The sequence below is a fragment of the Macaca thibetana genome, chromosome 3 (assembly GCF_024542745.1).
Source record: "Macaca thibetana thibetana isolate TM-01 chromosome 3, ASM2454274v1, whole genome shotgun sequence".
Lineage (NCBI taxonomy): Eukaryota > Metazoa > Chordata > Mammalia > Primates > Cercopithecidae > Macaca > Macaca thibetana.
Window position 1 is genome coordinate 165,257,141 of NC_065580.1, and position 20,774 is coordinate 165,277,914.

General features: G+C 43.3%; 1 protein-coding gene across 38 annotated transcripts in view; it reads right to left on the bottom strand.

Moving 5' to 3' along the window:
- SOD1 (superoxide dismutase 1) overlaps positions 1-20,774 on the bottom strand; it is a 1,049,346-nt gene that overhangs the window by 15,097 nt on the left and 1,013,475 nt on the right. The window contains exon 1 of one of the 38 annotated variants that reach the window (XM_050786106.1): positions 18,940-18,949. The exons of the other annotated variants lie outside the window; for them this stretch is intronic. The gene's annotated coding sequence lies outside the window, so the exon portion shown is untranslated. Of the gene's footprint in view, positions 1-18,939; positions 18,950-20,774 lie in introns of those variants that run through there. 38 annotated transcript variants of the gene reach the window in all.

Genomic DNA, 20,774 nt, shown 5'->3' on the forward strand with positions numbered 1-20,774 from the left:
ACTTTCCTCATGCTAGTTTTTGCTTAATCCCTTCTCCCACCCCAAGCTGCAAGCAACCACTGACCTGCTTTCCGTCAATAAATTTGCCCTTTCTGGACACTTCATATAAGTGGTATAATACAATGTGTAGTCTTTTGCATCTGGCCTATTGTCCTTAGTATGATGTTGTAGAGCTCAGTTCATGTTACAGCACTTATCTGTAGTTTGTGCCTTTCTATATCTGAATACTGTTCCGTTACATGGATAGACTGTATCTCAGATCGTTTTTCCGCTTACAGGCTGAGGGACATTTGGATGTGTTATGGGTTGAACTGTGCCCCATCCGCAAATACATATGTTGAAGTTTTAACCCCCAATAACTCGGAAGGTGACCATGTTTGGAAATGGGGTTTTACAGATGTAATTAGTTAAGGTCATACTGGAGTAGGATGAACCCCTAAGTCCAGTATAACTGGTGTCCTTATAAAAGGGGAAATTTGGACATAAGCACACAGGTATTGTCAGCAAACCCCAAAAAGCTAGGGGAGAGGCATGGAGCAGATTCTTCACAGCCTCAGAAGGAACCAGCCTTGCTGACACCTTCATCTCTCCTAGCCTCTGGTACTACGAGACAATGTCTGTTATACAAGCCACTCAGTTTGTGGTAGTTGTTTTTCTGGTTTGTTCGTTTTTCTGAGACAGCGTCTTGCTCTGTCACCCAGGCTGGAGTGCAGTGGCACGATCTCAGCTCACTGCAACCTCCACCCACTGAGTTCAAGCAATTCTCCTGCCTTAGCCTCCCAAGTAGCTGGGATTACAGGTACCTGCCACCACACCCGGCTCATTTTTTGTGTTTTCAGTAGCGACAGGGTTTTGCCATGTTGGCCAGGCTGGTCTCAAACTCCTGACCTCAGGTGATCCACCCTCTTCGGCCTCCCAAAGTGCTGGGGTTATAGGCATGAGCCACCGCATCCAGCCGTGTTCATGGTAGTTTGTTACAGCAGCCTTAGATAATGCATACAGGAGTATTTCCAGTTCTTGAATATTATGAATAATGCTGCTGTAAACACTGATATTCATGCCTGTGAACACATATGGTTTTATTTCACTTTGGTTTATTTTTTAACTTTTGTCTAACTTTTAAAAAAAAACTGCCAATTGGCTTTTCCAAATGTCTACATCCTTTTACATTTCCATCAGCAATGTTTGGTGGTTCCACTTTCTCCCCATCCTCACCAACACTTGGTATTGCTTTTCTCTTTTGATTACAGCCATTCTAATAAATGTACAATAGTATTTCATTGTAATTTTAATTTGCATTTTTCTAATGACTAATGTTGAGCACCTTATAATGCTTATTAGCAACTTGTATATCTTCTTTAATGAAATGTCCACTTAAGTCTTTTTTCATCTTTATGGCCTTATAATACTGTCTGGGACCCCCAGGGCAGTGTTGAATAGAAGTAGCAAGAACTGACATTTTGCATTGTTCCTGACATTTCAGGGAAATGTTCAGTCTTTTACTGTTAAGTATGATGTTAATTGTGGGTATTTCATAGATGCACTTTATCCAGATTGAGGAAGTTCTCATCTATTCCTAGTTTGTTGAGAGTTTTTAACATGAAAGAGTGTTAAATTTTGTTAGAACGTATTTCTGCATCTCTTATTGAGAGGATCATGTAGTTTTTGTCTTTTGTTCTGTCAATATAATATATTACACTAGTCAAGTTTCAGACGTTAAACCAACCTTGAATTCCTACAATAAATCCCACTTGTTCAGAGTATATAATCCTTTATATATGTTGCAGAATTTGGTGTGTTAATATTTTGTTAAGGGATATTGTTCTGTGATTTTATTTTCTGGTAATAAAAATGTCTTTATTAACTATTCTCATTGAATGAGTTGACACTCATTGCACATATATCAATTAGGTCACATAGGTTAATCATGTTTTCTAAGTCTTTCATATCCTTGCTGATTTATTGTCTAATTTTTTCATCAATTAATGAGAATAGAACATTGATATCTTCAACTATTGTTGTTGAACTGTGCATATCTCCTTATATCTATTTTAATTCTGCCAGTTTTATTTCATGTTTTTGAGGCTTTGTTATTAGATATGTACATATTTATGACTTGTACATTCCTGACATATTGACTCTTTTATCATTACTAAATGTTCCTCGTTGTCTCTAGTAATATTTCTTGACTTAAATTTTATGTTAGCTGATAGCCACATAACTAATGACTGCAACTCTCTTATGGTTACTATATATATATGTTCTTTTGAGACAGGGTCTCACTCTGTCTCTGTCACCCAGGCTGTAGTGCAGTGGCCCAATGATGGCTCACTGCAGCCCTGACCTCTGAGGCTCACGGATCTTCCCACCTCAGTTTCCGAATAGCTGGGACTACAGACACGCACCACCATGCCCTAATTTTTGTATTTTTTATAGAGATGGGGTTTTGCTGTATTGCTCAGGCTGATCTCAAACTCCTGAGCTCAAGCAATCTTCCCAGCTTGGCCTCCTAAAGTGCTAGGATTTTAGATGCATGTGCTGCCATGTCCAGCCTACTATTTTCACAGTATATCTTTTTCCATGTTTTTACTTTCCACCTATTTGTGTCTTTGAACCTAAGGTGTAACTCTTGCAGACTGCCTGTAGTTAGATTTTGCCTTTTTTATCCAATCCAAATATCTTGTTTTTTATTGGAATGTTGAGACCATTCACATTTAATGTAGTTAATGATGTTTGGATTTACATTTACCATTTGCTATTGGTTTTCTTTTGTTGTTGCTTAATTTGCTTTTCTTTGTTTTTTTATTTTTTATTATTTTAGAAACAGGGTCTCATTCTATAGCCCAGGCTAAAATGCATTGACCACCACACCCCACTAATTTTTCTTTTTATAATCTTATAGAGATGGGGTCTCATTATGTTACCCAGGCTGGTCTAGAGTTCCTGAGCTCAAGCAATCTTCCCACCTCAGCCTCCCAAAGCATTAGCATTGCAGGCATGAGCCACCATACCCAACCTGCTGTTTGTTTTCAGTATGTCTCCTATTTTTGTTTCTCTCCCCCTCTTTCACTGCTTTGTATGTTAAATACTTTTTAGTACACAATTTAAATTCTTTTTTTTACTATTTAAAAATTTATTAGTCATTGCTGTGTGGATTACAATATGTATTTTTTAACAAGAGCCATCTCAAAGTAATTTTTTCAGCTTTATTGAGGTATAATTGAAACTATTTAAGGGATACAGCTTGATATTTTGATAACAATATGCATCTTATCTAAATATAGTTCAGATTAATACTAATTTAATTCAGATAAAACATAGAAACTTTGCTTTAATAAAGCTCAATTCTCTTCCCTCTTTTTTATATTATCATATGTATTACATTTATACATGCTATAAACCCAACAATACAATGTTATGATTATTGCTTTATACAATATTATGTCTTTTTTAAAAAGTAAAAGAAGAAATGAGAAAAATATATATATGGAGTCTTTTCTATCAGCCCACATATTTAACATTTCCAGTGGTTTTCTTTTGTGTGTGTGTGTGTGTGATGGAGTCTCGCTCTGTCACCCAGACTGGAGTACAGTGGCATGATCTTGGCTCACTGCAACCTCCACCTCCCGGATTCAGGCGATTCTCCTGCCTCAGCCTCCGGAGTAGCTGGGACTACAGGCATGCACCACCACACCCAGCTAATTTTTATATTTTTAGTAGAGACGGGGTTTCACCATGTTGGCCAGGACGGTCTCCATCTCTTGACCTGGTGATCCACCCGCCTCGGCCTCCCAAAGTGCTGGGATTACAGACGTAATCCACCGCGCCCGGCCTATTTTTGTCCTGTGCATTAAAGTTGCTCTCTGATGTTGCTTCCTTTCAATCTAAAGGACTTCCTATGGCGTTTCTCGAAAGGTAAGACTGTCATCACTTCCCCTGACAGTGCCATAGGTGTGGGCGTCACCTGCTACACCAAATCCAGTAAGCCCCCTCCAACCTGGCAGCACCACTGCAGGTTCTCATGCCTGGCCCTGCCCTGGCAAAACCTCCATACCCACTCGGCTAGAGGAGATGGGAGCAGTCCTAGGAAAGAACGCCTCAGACATCCACTGTTCTTACCCAATGTTCAGCATGTTTTCAAGCTTAAACATTTCTCAGGTGGTTGTATGAGTTTTACTGATTTCCAGAGCACTGAAAGAGTTGTTCTTGTCAGTTTTGTTCAGACTTATAGTTGCTTTCTGGGGAGAGGATCTGCTGACTTTTCACATGTCTGTGGCTGGAAATATGCTTCCACCCCCAGTGTTTCTGATTCATTAGACCCGGGGTGCAATTGGAGAATTTGCATAGCCCAAAAAAGAAGTGTGTTACAGTTCCTCCCCAACTCTCTCTCTTGCCCCTGCTTTCACCATGTGAAATGCCTGCTCCCACTTTGCCTTCCGCCATGAATAAAAGCTCCCTGATGCCCCCCATGAAGCTGAGTGATGTTGGTGCCATGCTTATACAGCCTGCAGAACTGGGAGCCAATTAAACTTCTTTTCTTTATAAATTACCCAGTCTCAGGTATTTCTTTATAGCAATGCAAGAATGGCCCAATACAGCACACCCAAAATAGCAGCTCACATGTGCCCACAAACCAGAGGCATCATATGGCCTCTGTAATTGTCCATTTTCACGCTGCTGATAAAGACATACCTGAAACTGGGCAATTTACAAAACAAAGAAGTGTAATTGGATTTACAGTTAGTTCCACGTGGCTGAGGAGGCCTCACAATCATGGCGGAAGGCAAGGGGGAGCAAGTCACATCTTGAATGGCAGCAGGCAAAGAGAGAGAGCTTGTACAGGGAAACTCCCATTTTTTTGTTTGTTTCTTTCTTTTTCTTTTTCTTTTTTTAATTTGAGACAGAATCTCGCTCTGTTGCCCAGGATGGAGTGCGGTGGCATGATCTCGGCTCACTGCAACTTCCGCCTCCCAGGTTCAAGCAATTCTCCTGCCTCAGCCTCCCCAGGCAGCTGGGACTACAGGGACGTGCCACCAGGCCCAGCTAATTTTTTGGTATTTTTAGTGCAGACGGGGTTTTGCCATGTTGGCCAGGCTGGTCTCAAATGCCCGACCTCAGGTAATCCATCCACCTCGGCCTCCCAAAGTGCTGGGATTACAGGCGTGAGCCACCGTGCCCAGCTGGAAACTCCCATTTTTAAAACCACCAAATCTCATGAGACTTAGTCACGGTCACAAGAACAACATGGGAAAGACCCGCCCCCACACCTCCCACCAGCTTTCTCCCGTGACACGTGGGAATTGTGGGAGTTGCAATTGAAGGTGAGATTTGGGTGGGGACACAGCCAAACCATATCAACCTCTGTCTTCTTCCTCCTCTGTTCTGGTTTCTTGTTCCTGTCCATCATTCACAAAGCCACGTGAAGTTTTACCATTGCCACTGCCATCATGAGGACACCCAATTCCATGTCAAGGGTACTACCTCCAGATACCCCCTATTTCCCTGGTACTGGAGCATGGCTGGGTTTCATGCTGAGGCAGAGAGTTATAGCCTTCCCCCAACTCCCTACTACAGTTCCCTGGGCCCCAAGTTGGGTACAGTATTTCAAAGGCCATGCCAATCAGATTTGCTGATGGTTAAGATGTTGAATGCAAGAGGACAGGAGTCCAAGGTAACTCCAAGGTGCTGGTTCAACAGAATGAGTTGCTGTTAGTTAATATGGCCAGGGAGGCTGCCAGAGGAGCAGGTGTGAGGAAAAAGACCAGTAGTTTCATTTTGGACACAGTTAAGTTCATGATATCTCTTAGTTATCTGAGATAAGAAAGGTAATGATGGATGGATCTCCTTTTTAACTCATACACAATTACCGTAGGCAAAGAGCAGAACTGAAATATCAAGATGATTTTCCAGTTCGCTGGCACTATAGACTGCCTCCCCACCAGCCCTTTTCCCTTTCTTCCACTCTGACAGACCCGACTTTATTCTAGTGTCTATCATTCCTTATATGGCCAGAGGAAATCTCAGTTGTCTAAACGAGCCATGGTCATTCATTCTGCTTATCAATGATGAGTTTAGGGGTGAGCTGAAGACCCACCCAATTCTGGTTATTGACCCGGAGGGGTACGCAATTGGGAACTTCTGGGATATGTTCTTTTTCTTTTACAAAAGATATATAGGTTGGCTGCGGTGGCCCATGCCTGTACTCCCAGCACTTTGGAAGGCCAAGGTGGGCAAATCACGAGGTCAGGAGTTCAAGACCAGCCTGGCCAACATGGTGAAACCCCGTCTCTACTAAAAATACCAAAAATTAGCTGAGTGTGGTAGCAGGTGCCTGTAATCCCAGCTACTCAGGAGGCTGAGGCAGGAGAATCACTTGAACCTGGGAGGCAGAGGTTGCAGTGAGCCAAGATTGTGCCACTGCAGTCCAGTCTGGGCAACAGTGTGAGACTCTGTCTCAAAAAACAAAACAAAAAAAGATACACAAAAAGAAGAATTGGTCTCAGTTCTTCTCATGGATATCTAGAGCAATCATCTTGCAAACAAGTTAGACTGCATAAAATAAGCCAAAGGTGGTAGAGTTAACAGACATCATCTTCCAGCCCATGTGTGTGTTAACACGAAGCCACACTTTCTCTGGATTTCTTCTTCTGCGAGATAATACATTGGTGAAGCCATTTGAGATGGAGTTTCTTCACTTGCTGGGGAGGGGGCCGAGGGAGGGGATTATCCTGAATATTTAACTAACTTTAAACTGAAGAGGAAACCACTGAAAGTTCCAGGCAGTAGATTAGGATACCCAACCTATTACTGTCAAGACCAGGACGGTGCCAGCAGCAGGACTATGTGCAGTGCAAGGGACTGACTTGGTATATGACTTGAGTTAGAAGCTGCTTGTTTTGGCACAGATTTATCCTTTCTTTTTGCCAGAGAGGGCAGGAATTGCAACTGCACCTGTGGTCCTTATCACTAATGACTTCCTCTATGTTCTTCCTTCACGCACAAGACTTTTTCTGGGCACTGAGAGTCAAAGTCCATGAATTGCTTTCTCCTTTTTGCACTTTGTACTCACAAGCCGTTGTTACCAGGCCAGGCAGATATTGTTATCCCTATTTATAAACTGGATATTTTAATTAAGGACTCAGGGAGGGAAGTGATCACAACCTAGAAATGGGAAGAACCCAGGCTCGAACCTTGGTTTTCTGAGTTCAAGGCCAGTACTCTTTCATCCCCACCATGGCATTCATTTTAGAATTTAAAAATGGTGTCTAATCATTGTTCTTACTTGATTATTCTAATTTTGCATATTAAGTACAGTATGAGTAAACTATCATTAAGACTCTCATGCATCTTGATTCAACAAAATATATGCTAAGTACCCAGGCCTTCTAGGGTATGCTTGCTTTTCTTATTTTCTCTTCTCTTGTTTTTTGAGAAAGGGTCTTGCTTTGTTGCCCAGGCTGGAGTACAATGGCACAATTACAGCTCACTGCAGCCTGTCTCTCCCAGGCTCAAGAGATCCTCCCACCTCAGCCTCTGGAGTAGCTGGGACTACAGGCATGTGCCACTACACCTGGCTAACTTTTGTACTTTTTTGTAGAGATGGGGTTTCACCATGTTGTCCAGGCTGTTTTCTTATATTAATAAAAATAAAAATTCTTCTTCCTATGCTACTTGATCAGGACTCTCTTCCCCTTCCAGTTTTCTTACAACATGTGCTTTGAGTTAATCTTCTAGTGCTGCATAGAACAAGGCTCAGAATCACATTTAGTTAATTTTATTTATTCATTTATTTATTTTCAAGAGTTTCGCTCTTGTTGCCCAGGCTGGAGTACAGTGGCGCAATCTTGGCTCACTGCAACCTCCACCTCTCAAGTTCAAGCGATTCTCTTGCCTCAGCCTCCCGAATAGCTGGGACTAGAGGAACATGCTACCATGTCAAACTAATTTTTGTATTTGTAGTAGAGATGGGGTTTCACCATGTTGGCCAGGCTGGTCTCGAACTCCTGACCTTAGGTGATCCACCCGGCTCGGCCTCCCAAACTGCTGGGATTACAGGCACGAGCCACTGTGCCCGGCCATATTTACTTATTTATTTTTTGAGACAAAGTCTCACTCTGTCCCCCAAGCGGGAGTACAGTGGCATGATCACCACTCACTGCAACCCCAGCCTCCCAGGCTCAAGCAATCCTCCCTCTTCAGCCTCCTGAGCAGCTGAAACTACAGACACATGCCACCATGCCTCGCTAGTTTTTGTATTTTTTGTAGAGATGGGGTTTCGCGGTGTTGCCCAGGGTGGTATCAAATCCCTGGGCTTAAGCAATGTTCCTGCCTCTGCCTCCCAAAGTGCTGGGATTACAGGCATGAGCCACCACACCCAGCCCTTAAATTTTACTTTATTTTTTAAAAGAAATTATTTTCACATAGTTCAGAAACCAAAATACAAAAGACGATAGGCTGGGCACAGTGGCTCATGCCTGTAATCCCAGGACTTTGGGAGGCCAAGGCGAGCGGATCGTCCAAGGTCAGGAGTTTGAGACCAGCCTGGCCAACATGGTGAAACCCCCTCTCTAGTAAAAAGACAAAAATCAGCTGGGCGTGGTGTGGGCTTGTAATTCCAACTACTCAGAGACTGAGGCAGGATCATCTCTGGAACCCAGGAAGCAGAGGTGAGCCGCGATTGCACCACTGCACTTCAGCCTGAGCAACAAGGCAAAGACTCCGTCTCAAAAAACAAAAAAACAACAAAACAACAACAAAAAAATGGGAATAGATGGGAGGTTTTCACTTCCATCTTTAGTGCTGTATGTACCACTATTTATTTATTTATTTGTTTGTTTGTTTGTTTGAGACAGAGTCTCACTCTGTCGTCCAGGCTGGAGTGCAGTGGCACAATCTTGGCTCACTGCAGCCTCCACCTGGGTTCAAGTGATCCTCCTGCCTCAGCCTGCAGAGTAGCTGGGACTACAGGTGCACACCACCATGCCCAGCTAATTTTTGTATTTTTAGTAGAGGTGGGGTTTCGCCACATTGGCCAGGCTGGTCTCGAACTCCTGCCCTCAAGCAATCCACCCCACCTCGGCCTCCCAAAGTGCTGGGATTACAGGTGTGAGCCACTGCACCCGGCCTGTACCACTATTTATTGAACTAACCCTTATACAATATTTTCTGGGGGGCCATAACAAATTACCACAAATTGCATGGCTTAAAACAACAGAAATTTATTTTCCCACAGTTCTAGAGGGGAGATTTGCAAAATCAAGGTCTCAGTGGGGCTGCAGTCTCTCTGACAGCTCTAGAAATGAATCCTCCCTTGCCTCTTCCAGCTTCTGGTGGCTCGTGGTGTTCCTTGGCTTATGACCCCATCACACCAATCTCTGCCAATGTGGTCACATGGTCTTCCTCTCTGTATGTGTCTGTTTCTGTGTGTTCTCTTCTTCCAAGGACACCCATCATTGGGTTTAGGGTCAACTGTATATCTCATATTGTGGTGGGAGTTATTAAGAAATTATTTTAGGCAGATAGAGAGGAAAAGGGGTCCTTGGGAAGTTTTCATTTTTAAAGCTGCTCTGGACACGTTTCTTGTAAAGCCCAGGCTCTTAGAGCCGGGCCAGCAACCTTTGATAGGCACATGCCGGCCATTAGAAACTGGATCTACCCAAACATGACGATTCCCACCCTCTTCTTCTTGCCCTTGTCCCACAAGTGCCTGGCAACATGGCTGCCCCCACAGATCCCCAAGTGTGTAGAACATCATAGTGCTCTGCATTTGCATATTAAAAGGCTAGGGTGGGAGAACCAGCTTTTTCCTGGGCTACATGAATGACGTGCCTGGTCAAACCAATCCCCTGAGCCCTATGCAAATCAGACACCACCTTCTCCAGCCTCTGTATATACTTGGCTTGTTTCCACCGCACTTGGCATCTCCTCTTTCGGCTTTGGAGCCTCCCTCCCTCTTGTCTCTGTATGAGTGAGCTTCTTCCTTCTGCCTTCTCCCTTCTTGCCTATTAAACTTGCCTGTTAAAACCACTCCAGTTGTGTCCATGTTTTATCTAAACCGGCATGTGGAGCAAGAACCCTTGTGTTCCTCCAGTCATCGCAGCCGCATCAATATTGCCGTATCTTAACTCAAGGGTCCCCAGTCCTTGGGCTACAGACCAGTACCGGTGTGTGGCCTGTTAGGAACTGGGCCACACAGCAGGAGGTGAATGGTGACGAGTATTGCCACCTGAGCTCCGCCTCCTGTCAAATCAGTGGCAGCATTAGATTCTCACAGGAGCGTGAACCCAACTGTGTCCTTAGGAGGATGTAATGCCTGATAATCTGCGATGGAACATCCCAAAACCACCCTCTCTCCATGGAAATACTGTCTTCCATGAAAGCAGTCCCTGGTGCGAAAAAGGTTGGGGACCATTGTCTTAACTAATCACATCTGCAGAGACTGTGTTTCCAAATAAGGTCATATTCACAGGTATGCCATGGATTAGGACTTAAACTTATCTCTTTTAGGGGACACAATTCAACACATCACACCTGTGGATGGACTTGTAGATGTTTTCAGTTATTTGCTATTAGAAGAGATGTATGCTTTCTATGGACGTGTGTATGTTCTTATGGACTTGCGGCATGCTTCTGAGATACAAATTGCTGAAAGTGGATATGCTGACAGGTTTTTGCCAAATTGTGTTTCAAAATGGTTGTGCTTATAGCCTGGCCAGCATGACAAAACCGCGTCTCTACTAAAAATACAAAAATTAGCCGGGTGTGGTGGTCCAGGCCTGTAATCTCAGCTACTCGGGAGACTGAGGCACGAGAATCGCTTGAACCCGGGAGGCAGAGATTGCAGTGAGCCCACATCACACCACTGCACTCCAGCTTGGGAGGCAGAGCGAGATCCTGTCTCAAAAAATATAATAATAATAGAATAAATTTAAGAAACAAGATGGTTGTGCTTAATTCCATTCCTACTCTGTATATTTTCCTAAAGCCTCACCAAACTATAATACCAGTCTCTTTACCTACCAATCTGAGAGTTGAAAAATAAAACCTCATTTTAAATGTCTACTTATTTGATTATTCATGCTAATGAGTACATGTTCATGTGTTTATTAGCTTTGTGTAAGTCTGTGAAATGCTAGCAGTTTCTTATTCCCTGTAGGGTTGCTGGTCTAGGTTTTGTTTAATCTATTTCAGACATTTCAAGGGCTTTTTGTAAGGTCATAATCTTTTTATTGTTGTTCTTTTATTGAAAGGAACTTGATCTTTTATATAAACCTAAAGCAACAGATTGTGTGAAATTATATATCTATAATGTAAGCCTATTAGCTATGTGAGTATGGGAAGTGTTTAATAAGATTATGATACTAGAGAGAGAGAGAGAGAGAGAGAGAGAGAGAAGTGTAAACAGTAACACCAGAAACAAGATGTGATTGAAAGAATGTCAGTGAGTGGGACCTTATATGAATCTGCCAGAGGGTAAAAAAAAAAAAAAAAAAAAAAAAAAACCTTTCCTGGCCAGACATGGTGGCTCATGCCTGTAATCCCAGCACTTTGGGAGGCCGAGGCGGGTGAATCACTTGAAGTCAGGAGTTCAAGACCTACTTGGCCAACATGGTGAAACACCGTCTCTACTAAAAATACAAAAATTAGCCAGGCATGGGAGGCTGAGGCAGGAGAATCGCTTGAACCCAGGAGGTGGAGGTTACAGTGAGCCGAGATTTCACCACTGCACTCCAGCCTGGGCAACAAAGCAAGACCTTGTCTCAAAAAAAAAAATTCCTTTTCCTTCATTTTATTTATTTTATTTTATTTTTTGAGACGGAGTCTCACTCTGTCGCCCAGGCTGGAGTGCAGTGGCACGATCTTGGCTCACTGCAACCTCTGCCTCTCGGGTTCAAGTGATTCTGATGTCTCAGCCTCCTGAGTAGCTGGGACTACAGGCGCGTGCCACCATACCCGGCTAATTTTTGTATTTTTGGTAGAGACGGGGTTTCACCATATTGGTCAGGTTGGTCTTGAACTCCTGACCTCATGATCTGCCTGCCTGGCCACACCCTCACTATTTTTAATTACAAACAAAATGGCTCTGTGTTGAAAAATGAAAGTCAGGATGGGGACGCAGTCTGTTGAATATTTACCACCAGTTCGATATCTTAACTGGAGGTCCTCATCTAAAATGAAGAAAAGGGGCCAGGTGCGGTGGCTCACACCTCTAATCCCAGGACTTTGGGAGGCCTAGGTGGGCAGATCATTTGAGGTCAGGAGTTCGAGACCAGCCTGGCCAACATGGTGAAGCCCCTGTCTCTACTAAAAAAGTACAAAAATTATCTGGGCATGGTGGTGCGTGCCTGTAGTGCCAGCTACTTGGGAGGCTGAGGGAGGAGAATCATTTGAACCTGGGAGGCAGAGGTTGCAGTGAGCCGAGATCACACCACTGTACTCCAGCCTGGGTGACAGGGCCAGACTCAGTCTCAAATAAAATAAAATAACCGGTGCTGTGGCTCACACCTATAATCCCAGCACTTTGGGAGGCTGAGGCAGGCAGATCATTTGAGGTCAGGAGTTCGAGACCAGCCTGGCCAACATAGTAAAACCCTGTCTCTACTAAAAATACAAAAACTAGCCAAGTATGGTGGCAGGCACATGTAGTCCCAGCTACCTGGGAGGCTGATGCAGGAGAACTGCTTGAACCTGGGAGGTGGAGGTTGCAGAGAGCTGAGATTATACCACCGCACTCCAGCCTGGCGACAGAACAAGACTCTGTCTCAAAAATAAAAATAAATAGTAAGGGGGCAATTCCACTTCTGGGTATATACCTACAAGGATTGAAAGTAGGACATGAGTAGATATGTATACACCTGTGTTCATAGCAGCAGTATTCACAATAACCAAAAGGTGTAAGCAATCCAAGTTTCCATTGTCCAATGAATGGATAAGTAGAATGTGGAGTATCTATTCAACAGAATATTATTTATTCTTAGAACAGAAGGAAATTTTGACACATGCTACATCATGGATAAACTTTGAAGACCTTATGTTAAGCAATATGTGCCAGACAAAAAAGAACAAATAGGCCAGGTAAGGTGGGTCATGCCTATAATCCCAGCGTTTTGGGAGGCCGAAGCAGGAGGATTGCTTGAAACCGGGAGTTTGAGAACAGCCTGGCCAATATAGTGAGATCCTGTCTCTACAAAAAAGATAAATTAGCCATGCAAGGTAATGCATGCCTGTAGTTCCAGCTACTTGGGAGGCTGAGGCAAGAGAATTGCTTGAGCCCAGGAGGTCAATGCTGCAGGGGGCTATGATCATGCCACTGAACTCTAGTCTGGGCAACAGAGTGAGATCCCATCTCTACAATACAATAAAATTAAATGAAAAATATCATATTATTTCACTTATATGAGGTAAACAGAGTAGTCAAATCCATAGAGACTAAAGGAGTGGAATGGTGGCTGTCAGGTGCTAAGGCAAGGGAGGGATGAAGAGTTATTGTTTAATGGGTATAGAGTTTGGGTATAGAGTTTTAGACTTACAAGATGAAAAGAAGTCTGGAGACTGGTTCAACAACAATATGAATATACTTAATGCTACTGAATTATACACTTAAAAATGGTCAAGAAGGGCCTGGTGTGGTGGTTCATACCTGTAATTCCAGCACTTTGAGAGGTCAGGGCAGGAGGATCACTTGGGCCCAGTAGTTTAAGACCAGCGTGGGCAACAAAGAAAGACTCTGTCTCTACAAAAAGTAAAATAATCAGCGGGACATTGTGGCCTGTGCCTGTAGGCCCAGCTAATCTGGAGGCTGAGATGGGAGGATCCCTTTTGCCCAGGCATTTGAGGCTTCATTAAACTATTATCACACCACTGCATTGAAGTCTTGGCCACGGAGTGAGCCCTATCTCTAAATAATAATAATATTAATCATAATAATAATAAATGGTTAAGAGGAGAATATATAAGGACATGTATAAGGGAGCCCCTATAAGACCATGAGTTGATTTCTCAGTGGAAACTTTGTAGGCCAGAAGGGAATAGGGTAATATAATCAAAGTACTGAAAGGAAAAAAAAAAAACTTGTCAACTAAGAATACTATGCCTGGCAAAATAGTCCTTCCAAAATGAAGGAGAAATGAAGTTTTCTCATGAAAAACAAAAGCTAAAAATAGTTTATGACCACTAAACTTGCCTTACAAAAAAATTCCAAAGGGCGTTCTTCAAGTTGAAACAAAAGGATGCTAAAACAGCAAAACAGTTGCATAAGAAAATATAAAACTTGGGCCGGGCGCGGTGGCTCAAGCCTGTAATCCCAGCACTTTGGGAGGCCGAGACGGGCGGATCACGAGGTCAGGAGATCGAGACCATCCTGGCTAACACGGTGAAACCCCGTCTCTACTAAAAATACAAAAAACTAGCCGGGTGCGGTGGCGGGCACCTGTAGTCCCAGCTACTCTGGAGGCTGAGGCAGGAGAATGGCGTAAACCCGGGAGGCGGAGCTTGCAGTGAGCTGAGATCAGGCCACTGCACTCCAGCCCGGGTGGCAGAGCAAGACTCCGTCTCAAAAAAAAAAAAAAAAAAGAAAATATAAAACTTATTGGTAAAGGTAAATATAAAGACAAATACAGAATACTGCAATACTGTATTAGTGGTGGGTAAATCACTTCTGATTCTAGTATAAAAATTAAAAGACAAAAGCATTATAAATACCTATAGTTAAAGGATACATTAATAGATACATAATATAAGTACATGTAAATTATGACAACATAAAGCGTGTATAGGGGATAATAAAAGTATTATGTTTTATATACAATTGAACTTAAGTTGTTATCATCTTAAAATAGACGGTTCTAACTGTAAGACTGTTTTTGTAAACCCCATGATAATGACAAAGAAAATATCTGTAAAAATTACACAAAAGAAAAAGAGGAAGGAATCAAAGCATATCAATACAAAAAAACAAAACAAAAAGAAGACAGCAAGAGAGGAACAGATGGACAAAAGAATTATAAGACTAACACAAACCAGTTAATAAGGCTGGGCATGGTGGCTCATGCTTGTAATCCCAACACTTTGGGAAGCCAAGGTGGGCAGATCACTTAAGGTCAGGAGTTTGATACCAGCCGGGCCAACATGGTGAAACCCCATCGGCTACTAAAAATACAAAAATTAGTCAGACGTGCTCACTTGAACCCAGGAGGCAGAGGTTGCAGAGAGCTGAGATCGTGCCACTGCACTCCAGCCTGGGCAACAGAGCGAGACTCTGTCTCAAAAAAAAAACCCAAAACAAAAACAAAAACAAATAAACAATAAAATGGCGGTAGTAAATTCTTCCCTATAAATAATTACTTTAAATGTAAATTGATTAAACTCCCTAATCAAAAGATAGAGAATGGCTGAAAGGATAAAAAACAAGACTACAGGCTGTCTACAAAAAACTCACTTTACATTTAAGGACACACATAGAGCACTGTGTGTCCTTAAACTTATTCCTTGCAACTGGTAACCAAGAAAGAGCAGAAGTGATTATACTTGGATCAGACAAAATAGAGTTAAAATTTAAAACTGTCATGAGAGACAAGGAAGGACATTATATAATGATAAAATGGCCAGTTCACTAGGAAGACATAACAATTATAAATATTCACTCAACATCAGAAAACCTAAGTATATAAAGCAAACACTGACAGAACTAAAGAAAGAAAGCAATACAATAATATCCAAGCCTCTGACTACTTTGTAAAAAGGAGAAAAAAAGGAATACAGTTATAGTAACAGACTTCAATACCCCACTTTCAATAGTGGATAGAACGTCCAGATAGACTATTGATAAGGAAACAAATGATTTGAACAACACTGTAGACTAAATGGACCTGACAGACATACACAGAACATTCCACCCAACGGCAGCAGAATCCACATCCTTTTGAAGTGCACATGGAATATTCCCCAGCGTAAATGGTAAGGTTAGGCCACGGCCTTCATCTGTGTTGCGCTGCTATATGAGAATACCTGAGGATGGATAATTTGTAAAGAACAGACATTGATTTCTCACAGCTCTGAAGACTGGCAAGTGAAAGATCAAGGTGCTGGCAAGTTTGGCTGCATCCTTCAGAGGGGAAGAACACAGCACACTTCCTCACGTGGCGAAAGTGCAGCAGACGATGAACCCGCTCCAGATAGCTTGTTCAAGTGCAGCATTAATCCACTCACGAGGATAAAGCCCTCATGACCTAAGCACCTCCCATTAGGCCTCCCTTCCCCAAACTGTCGCATTGGTGATTAAATCTCCAACACAGAAGTTTAGGAGGGGACCAACGTTCAAACCGTAACAGTCACGAACAAGTCTTAACAAGTTTAAGAAGACTGAAATCATACCAAGTATCTTTTCTGACCACAGTGAAATAAAACTAGAAGTCAATAGCAGAAAAAAAACAACTCTAAGGCCAGGCATGGTGGCTCATGCCTGTAATCCCAGCATTTTGGGAGGCCAAGGTGGGCAGATCACCTGAGGTCAAGAGTTCCAGACCAGCCTGACCAACATGGTGAAACCCCGTCTCTACTAAAAGTACAAAAAAAAAAAAAAAAAAAATTAGCTGGGGGCATGCCTGTAATCCCAGCTACTCAAGAGGTTGAGGCAGGAGAAACGATTGAACCCAGGAGGTGGGGGTTACAGTGAGCTGAGACTGCACCACTGCACTCCAGCCTGGGCAACAAAAGTGAGACTCCTTCTCAAAAAAAAAAAAAAATTAATTAATTAAAAATAGAACTACCGTATGACCCAGCAATTCCACTTCTGGGTATTGATCCAAATAATTGAAACCAGAATCTCCCTCCAAGAGTTATTAGCACTGCCATATTCATTGCAGCATTATTCATAATAGCCAAGATGCAGAAACAAACCAAGTGTCCACTAGCAAATGAGTGGATAAAGAAAATGTGGAATACACATGCAGTGGAATATTAGTATTCAGCCTTAGAAAAGAAGAAACTTCTGCAATATGGGACAACATGGATGAACTCTGAGACATTATGCTAAGTGAAATAAGCCTTATTTCACAGAAGAACAAATACTGTGTGATTCCACTTAAAATTAGTATCTAAAATAGGCCAATTCATGGAATACAAAAGTGAAATGGTAGTTGCCAGGGGCTGGGCAAAGATCAATGGAAAGTTTCTTTTTTTTTTATTTTTTTGAGACAGTCTTGCTCTCTCACTCAGGCTGGAGTGCAGTGTGCAGTGGTGTGATCTTGGCTTACTGCAAGCTCCGCCTCTCAGGTTCAAGTGATCCTCCCACCTCAGCCTCCCCAGTAGCTGGGATTACAGGTGTGCACCACCACACCTGGCTAATTTTTGTATTTTTAGTAGAGATGGGGTTTTGCCGTGTTGGCCAGGCTAGTCTCGAACTCTTGACCTCAGGTGATCCACCTGCCTTGGCCTCCCAAAGTGCTGGGATTACAGGCATGAGCCACCATGCCTGACCTCAGTGGAAAGTTTCTAATCAACAGGCGTAAAGTGTCAGTTAAGCAAGATGAATGAGTCCCAGAGACCTGCTGTACAACACTGTACCTATACTTAGGGATACTGTATTGTACACTTGAAAATATATTAAGAGGGTAGCCGTCATGTTAAGTATTCTCACCACAGTAAAGTAATTCTTTTTCTTAAGTGTGCCATAAATTGAGGAGTATGATTAAATCTACCTTTGGAACCTGAGTTCCAAAATGAAATAAAATAAATCCAACATAAAAAATTTAAATGCTTTAACTATTATAAATACTATTAAGGCAAATTTTACAAGAAGTATGATTCAGTTATCATGGAGACTAAGTTAAGATTTTCAGTTCCTAGAGATTTTTTTCCTCCAGAACTGAAAGCTAGCTCACAGGGGTATCTTTTGTCCATTTCTTTTTTCAGACAGGGTCTCACTCTGTCTCCCAGGCTGGAGTGCAGTGGCATGATCTCCGCTCACGCAACCTCTGCCTCCCAGACTTAAAGGAACTTCCCACCTCAGTCTTCCAAGTAGCTGGGACTACAGGAGCACACTACCATGCCCAGCTAATTTTTGTATTTTTTGTAGAGACGAGGTCTTGCCATGTTGCCCAGGCAGGTTTCTAATTCCTGGGCTTTAAGCAATCCACCCGCCTTGGCCTCTCAAAGTGCTAGGATTACAGGCATGAGCCACTGCATCTGGCCTTTCGTCAAATTTAACCTTGCCTGTCATGTTCATTATTAAACCTCCAGTCCAGGCATAGTGCCAGCACAGAGTCAACTCTAATAAATACTTGATGAGTAAGTGCATATCAAAACAAAATGCAAGCTGCTTCCATTCTGTAATTCTGCATTTTGCTAATGAAAGGATATTTGAGTCATAGAAATCGGCAAAGTAGGTATTTGTTGTTCATTTATGGAGATGATAGGTGAGAACCTCAGGTTTTAGGCTTGGCCAAGATCTCAGTCTGTTAAAACTGGACAAAGATGGAAAGTTTCTAACTAAGGAGGCATGGAAGCCAGAGATGCTAGCAAACTCCCTGTAGGGCAGCCAGAACGACCCTTATGAAGGGCAGTCATAAGTTTGATCATGTCACGTTCATGCTGGAGAAAGAACGAACCAACCATGAAATGATCCCAGGACAAATATGGTCATATGGGGTCCATCTGCAGACACCTAGATTTGGAAGACCATAACAGACTCTTGTCTGAGGATGTCAACTGAAGCCTCAAACTGAGAATATAAGTGACAAGTGACAAGCCGCTGACATTTCAAAGTGAGGAGTAAAGGCAACCCCACATAACTTGCTAAGAGGTGGCAGGACCAGTTTTCTGACCTGGAACCTATTTCTTTCCTGCAGGCTGTCAAGGGGAAAGGGGGCATCCATAGCCACATCAGAGCAAGCCTTTCTGTGAAGAGTATGGTTAGCTTGTGGGGAAGGGGTTGATTTTCCACCCCATCCTTCCAACTCAAGGCAAGTAACTCCGCTTCGAAAGAAGCCCACCTGGAGTGTAGGTGTTGCCTGCCAGGAAGGGAGAAAGCCTGGATGCCAGGGTCCAGCCTGAGGTGGTCCAGGAGACGGCTAGTGGAAGGCAGGCCTGGGAGGGGGAGTTGTGGGAAGGAGAAGGACTTGTACATTTTATTTTTGCTCTCTGTTTCTTCTTCTTCTCCTTCTTCTTCTCCTCCTTCTTCTTCTCCTCCTTCTCCTTCTCCTCCTTCTCCTTCTCCTCCTTCTCCTCCTCCTCCTCCTCCTCCTCCTCCTCCTCCTCCTCCTCCTCCTCTCCTCCTTCTCCTCCTTCTCCTCCTTCTCCTCCTTCTTCCTCTTCTTCTTCTTCTTCTTCTTCTCCTCCTCCTCCTCCTCCTTCTCCTTCTTCACGAAGTTTCTCTCTTGTTGCCCAGGCTGGAGTGCAATGGCGCAGCCTCAGCTCACTGCAACCTCTACCTCCTGGGTTCAAGCAATTCTCCTACCTCAGTCTCCCAAGTAGCTGGGATTACAGGCACCTGCCACCATGCCCAGCTAATCATTTTTGCTCTTTTTTCTGTTTAACTTTTTTTCTTAATTGTGAATATGTTTTTTTGTTTGTTTGTTTTTTGGTTTTTTTTTTTTTTTTTTTTGAGATGGAGTCTCACTCTGTCACCCAGGCTGGAGTGCAGCGGCACAATCTCAGCTCACTGCAACCTCCATCTCCCAAGCTCAAGCGATTCTCCTGCCTCAGCCTCCTAAGTATCTGGGATTACAGGCATGTTTCACCATGCATGGCTACTTAGGTTTTTTGTTTTCTTTTTTTTTTGCATTTTTAGTAGAGATTTTCACCATGTTGGCCAGGCTGGTCTCAAACTCCTGACCTCAAATGATCCTCCTGCCTCAGCCTCCCAAAGTGCTGGGATTACAGACATGAGCCACCACACCTGGCCTACTTTTGTAATTTTTTTTTTTTTTTTTTGAGACGGAGTCTCGCTGTGTCTCCCAGGCTGGAGTGCAGTGGCGTGATCTCGGCTCACTGCAAGCTCCGCCTCCCGGGTTCACGCCATTCTCCCACCTCAGCCTCCCAAGTAGCTGAGACTACAGGCGCCCGCCACCACACCCGGCTAGTTTTTTGTATTTTAGTAGAGACGGGGTTTCACCATGTTAGCCAGGATAGTCTCGATCTCCTGACCTCGTGATCCACCCGCCTCGGCCTCCCAAAGTGCTGGGATTACAGGCTTGAGCCACCGCGCCCGGCCAACTTTTGTAATTTTTAAGAGGCTGGATGCAAATATATATATATATATATCTTTTTTTGAGATGGAATTTTGTTCTTGTTGCCCAGACTGGAGTCTAATGGCGCGATCTTGGCTCACCGCAACCTCTGCCTCCCAAGTTCAAGCAATTCTCCTGCCTCAGCCTCCCTAGCAGCTGGGATTATAGGCATCCACTACCACACCTGGCTAATTTTGTATTTTTAGTAGAGATGGGGTTTCTCCATGTTGGTCAGGCTAGTCTCAATCTCCTGACCTCAGGTGATCCACCCACCTCGGCCTCCCAAAATGCTGGGATTACAGGCATGAACCACCACGCCTGGCCGAAGCTAGTTATATTTGTATTCAATTTGAAAGACACTTTGGTCCGGGCATGTGGCTCACACCTGTAATCCCAGCACTTTGGGATGCCAAAGAGGGTGGATCATGAGGTTAGGAGTTTGAGACCGTCCTGGCCAACATGATGAAACTCTGCTTCTCACACGTCAATGTGCAAAACCACCTGAAGATCCTGCTAACAGTGCAGGCTCTGATTCAGTAAATCTGGGGT